This window comes from Lepisosteus platostomus, chromosome 7, assembly GCF_059453375.1.
Source record: "Lepisosteus platostomus isolate fLepPlt1 chromosome 7, fLepPlt1.hap1, whole genome shotgun sequence".
In the NCBI taxonomy this organism is placed as follows: domain Eukaryota; kingdom Metazoa; phylum Chordata; class Actinopteri; order Semionotiformes; family Lepisosteidae; genus Lepisosteus; species Lepisosteus platostomus.
This window is the reverse complement of record NC_142617.1, coordinates 22,680,497-22,685,503: the sequence shown is the minus strand read 5'-3', so window position 1 is coordinate 22,685,503 and position 5,007 is coordinate 22,680,497. Positions and strand designations below refer to the sequence as shown.

At 43.0% G+C, this 5,007-nt stretch overlaps 1 long non-coding RNA gene across 1 annotated transcript; it reads right to left on the bottom strand.

The window, feature by feature from the left end:
* Positions 1-3,192: 3,192 nt before the first annotated feature.
* Positions 3,193-4,691, bottom strand: LOC148658473 (uncharacterized). The gene is made up of 3 exons (XR_015940556.1): positions 4,518-4,691; positions 4,295-4,381; positions 3,193-3,814 (listed from the first exon to the last, which is right to left on the bottom strand). It is a non-coding gene; the product is annotated as an uncharacterized LOC148658473 (long non-coding RNA).
* Between the last annotated feature and the right edge of the window lie 316 nt (positions 4,692-5,007).

Genomic DNA, 5,007 nt, shown 5'->3' with positions numbered 1-5,007 from the left:
GGTGTTTAGTGTGTTTCCACGTAACACAGGCTGTGTTTTCATCGATTAACTCGCAGGCTGACACCTCATGATATGGCGTAAATAAGTACCTGAACAATTCATTGGGGTTTCTCACAATGGTGGTCTGTGGTAAATTGTCTCTTTGTCTATACTTCCCCCACAAACTGTTCAAGGCAATTTTTGAAAGCTGTCTTTTGGCCGGATTCTTTTTAATGTTGCTGGGGTCCAGCCGGACACCCTCTTTTTCATAATATTCGCTGATATATCTTTGTTGTTTCGCGACATCTGTACACCACTCTGGAAACCCCGAAGCTTCCTGTTTCCCTTTCAGATGCAGTTTGATGTAGTTGGTAAAAAGATCGTGTGAGGCCTTTTCGAAATGCCAAATTTAGTAAATTTTACACACTCTATACCCCAGATCTAAGGCCATCTGTAATTCAGGGGTGCACCAGACACCAGTCAAGGCGCGATCTTCATCACCGTGCTCACAGGGGGTGGTCTGTTTTGTTTCAGCACACGTACGACACAGTGTGAAAAACATTTTTTTGTCAATTTTGGTTGGAAGAACTGGAAAGCACAAACGTCTGGGTGGGTAAACTTTCACCTTCGCTAAACCGAAATACTGTTTTAAATCTCCAAAGTTGTTATATATTATTCGGGGGTGCCCCAGTGGGTATTTTTTAGTTTTGTTCACAAACGGATACAGACTGGTGAAATCATAGTAATGAATTTTTTCACTGGGCTGCACTGTGTAAGGCAAACAAATCACATTTGTTCTCCCCCAAAAAAGCGAATCGCGCGGTTGTAGAGGCTCTGGTAACTGCGCAGCTGTTAGAAATTTACCCAAACCCCCATTTTTAACAAGTGTGTCTCTGAACTCGTGCTCCCACAAAACACGCACGTTAAAACCTCTCATTTTGAGAAAATTAATTTTAACCATCGTCTTTCTGTACAACCACCCAAAAGTAATGTTTGTCAGCGGATTAAAATCGTTTTCACAATAACAAACGCTACAACCATGAAAAAAGCAGCCGTTGAACTCAAAGGCTGTCGGCACTCCGTCAATTACAGCATAACCATCCAGAAAATATGGGCCAACCTTGAACTCACCGGCCGTGGTTAACGCATGTTGGATTTTAACGGGCTCTGTGTGTTCGATGTACATAAGCCATTGAATGCTGGGTGTAGAAAATCGTTTTTGCTGGCTGTGGTAATTGTCATGGGGTAGCAACGCAATCGTCTCTTCCTGTAAAAACATAAGTCTGAACATGGCCATGCAGACACTAGCAATGGTCACAAACTGAAAGGGGTCGATGCAGACAACGCAGGCGGCCCCTGACTCAGTCACGCGTGTCTGTCTGGTCATATTCATGACCTCGTCCCGAAACCTGATACAGCCTTCTCTTAGAATTGCCACATCCAACTGGCAGTAACGTTTCAACTCTCTCTGTAAGTTAAACACCCCTGCATTCTTCATACCAAACCAAAAACTCGTCTTTCTCGCTCGGCAGCACATAGTTAACGCCGTAAAGTTCCGGCGGGGGCATCGGTCCGACATAATTTTGGTTTTCTGAAGTGTTCATCAAGTGTGGAAAATGACCCTTACACCCGGGGAACCCCATGGCGGCCAGCAGTTTGCTTAATTTCATAGGCAGAAAGTTTAAAGAATCGATAAATCTGATGTTCAGAGCTTTTACGGTCATACACATTATCTTACCACCCTGATTAATTAGTTCAACGTCCATCTTTTCAGCTAACAACTGTCTGATCACTAGGAAATTGTCATATCCCTTGCCATTGTGCGATATGAACGTATGGTTTTTGAAACGTCTATCGATAAATTTACACACAAAATCCTTTAGACAAGTTTCACCATAAAATTCCCAGCTTCGTTTATTGTCAATATGAAGGGCATGGAAGTAATTTGGTATGTGTGTCCCCGTTTCTTGCATGCATTCAAAGTCGAAAAAAATGTACTTGTTTGAAATTTTGGGGTTGTCCAAAGGCAGTATGAAGCACAAATGTGTGTCAGGGGTGTCGATCACGTTGTTACAACGCGAGCACAGTTTCTCTTTACATTTGTGACTTGCGAGGTTATAAACCCCACATTTCTCACAAAAGACCCTGCGCTCACACTTACTAACACCCGTCGCCGCATTCCACAAGTGTCTCGCCAAACGCTGAGAGCTACGACAAAAGACCTTACAGGCCGAGCAATTCTGAATTTCTGCATCAATTTCGCAACACTGGGGATCTAAACAGGTTTTACAAGCTTTAACACAGGCGTGTGCATTCTTGTGGCTATACGCCGCATGGCAGTTAGTGCAAAAATACGCCGCCCCCACAAAAGCTTTAATATTTAAAACCCCATAAAAATGCTCTTCATGCAGTAGAACAAAAAGTATTTTAGAATTTGGTGGTGTGGGCCCCGTTGTAAAATATTTCCAATCACCCTGGTCTTGGTACAAAATTTTAATGACCACCTTTAAATGTTTTTCAAAAGCGGTAATGTCTGACAAACTAATTTTCCGATTCTCTGGAAAACCCAACTCTTTGTGCATTCGTTTAGCGCCCTGTAACATTTCCCCATTGGTACAACCTTCATTCAACAAACCGTACACACACCCGGCGAAACACAGATTACCGCCCGTGTAATGTAAGTCGATAAGGTGCGCTTTTTTCTGAGTAATTACCCGGCTGTACAGAATGGATTTAAATCTTCGGCGGGCACCCCCCTGCATATTCCTAACTATCATTACCACTAATCGGAGGCTGTCATCGGTGAGAACCTCTGTGTGGCTCTCTAAGAGGTCTATGATGTGACTTAAAAAATCGGCAGCATTTAATTCTCCGGGGTGTCTCCTGCGTGAGAACAAGGGTTTGTTAAAACCACCCGCAGTCAAACAAAGCTGTACAAAATCATTCCCCCCGATGTTTGGAGAAAGTTCATCCAATATTCTCTGGACTGCACCATGCACAGCGTCTATAGCCTGTACATACGAGGTTATTCTGTCAAGATTAAAAAAACGAAATTCTTCATGGTGCTCTGTTGCTCTAAAATTATTATAAGACCTGTTATAACTACGTATACGCTCCAGGAAAACTAAGGGGTCTCTATTCGCTCCTGCACCGCCACCAACCTGATTCAGATCGTTCAGTACAACCGGTTCTCGGTTACCGACATCCTGTTCTGCTACAACGACCTCGGGCCTTAAGTTATTTTCTACCACTGCATTCTCATTGCGTGGTTCGGGCAGCCCTTGGGAAATCTGATGCCTCTCTCTGAATCTTTGACGACGCAACAAACATGCTTTTGCCAGTTTAATTCTTTTATTTATGTACAAACGCTTGATGGTAGCAAGCGGTCGGTCTTTTAAACACTTTTTAGACCGCATGCTTAGTCATTTATCACCGGGGATTTGCACCAATGAAGCATGAAATATCATCATCATGGTCTGAAATCCTGAGCTTAGAGCGGCATCTTCTGTAGAAATTATATCTAAGAGGTTAGCGGTGAAAACCTGGATCTGTTTTGGAAACAAGGTCTGTACACCGGCTAAAACAGCTCTTAGACGCTCTAAAGCTCCTTTTTTGGACACCTCATTAGTGATTGCCGTTGATAGTGACTGTGTAATACCGCGCACTGAATCTAGCACATCACCCAACACCAAGTCTTTAGGCGCGTTATGATTTCTCTCCGCAGGCTTGACACGTCTGGCTTTGGTCAGTGTCTTAACAGCCGTCTCCGATGCAGTCACCACCTTAGGGTCCGACGTTTCCGCCACATTTGTTTCGCCGCGCGTCGATACAGCTGCTGTGTGAAAAAATAAAAGACTTTTTAATACCACGCCAATGCTCCACATCTCAAAATCAGAAAACTAGACGGTGATAAAAATAAAAGACTTTTCAACACAACAATCAATGAAATCTAAACTGTCAAAATCCGAAAACTACGATAACTATGATAAAAACGCCACACATGTGGCGCATCCTTACACAAAGGGCTGCGGGTGAATGGAACAAGTTACCTGGACATGTTGTTACACCGGTTTCCTTTACGGCTGTGGTGGCGCTACTGGGTCAAGCGGCGTGGTTAACGGCCTATAGACCCTCGCACAGACCAGTCGCTTTTAACTTTAAAAGCTAAGCAGTTTTAAAATAAGGTTTTTTAACACTCCCAAACAGAAAACTACGCGAAGTAGGATCTTTCAGCGAATTAACATCCTAACAAAAGAAGTAACGTTTGCTGTAAGTGGATTATAACACATCTTGACCATGCTTAAATTATATTAACCTTTGCTTGTTGATTTCAGACGTTTTGAGCTCGTTGACCCAGTTAACGTGTTGGCTCGTCGCAGTTTATTTTTTGAAGGTCCGGGGTCTGCACGGAGTGGGAAAATAGCATGAGTGAAAGAACTCAACACCGCAAATTACCAAAAAATAGAAAAACGGTGGGGATTTTTATTATTGACACGTTTAAATGGCCATGCTAAAAGAATGTTTTATATAATACCGACCTCTTCTCTCAGGCGATCTGATAATATGCCCCGCACCCTCTGGTATGACGTGAACATCCGCATGTGTCTCCACAAGGTTTTGCGGTGGTATTGTAAACCCCAAACGAGGTTTTTTAAATGTGTAGCGACTTGTCCCTTCGCCCGCATCTGCGGAATAGACACATACGAGTTTTGGTGTGGAATATATACCCCGGTGTCTTTAAGACTCACATGGTCGTAAAGCGTTATTCAAAACATTGTCCTAATTACTCACCAGTGTTGGGCTGCGCGGTAACTGGCCTTTTTACAGTTGTGGTTTTCGGGGCTAATGGAAATGAATGGATACACACAGTCACGACCACATTACGGAACAACTCCCTGGTAATTCCATTATAATAATTCAATATTGTCTAGTATACAAATATTATACAACGTTTTGTAACTATAGCAAACATGAGACATGCACCGTGACGTTGTAATTGTCTCACAAAAAGCCGGATATACATACCAC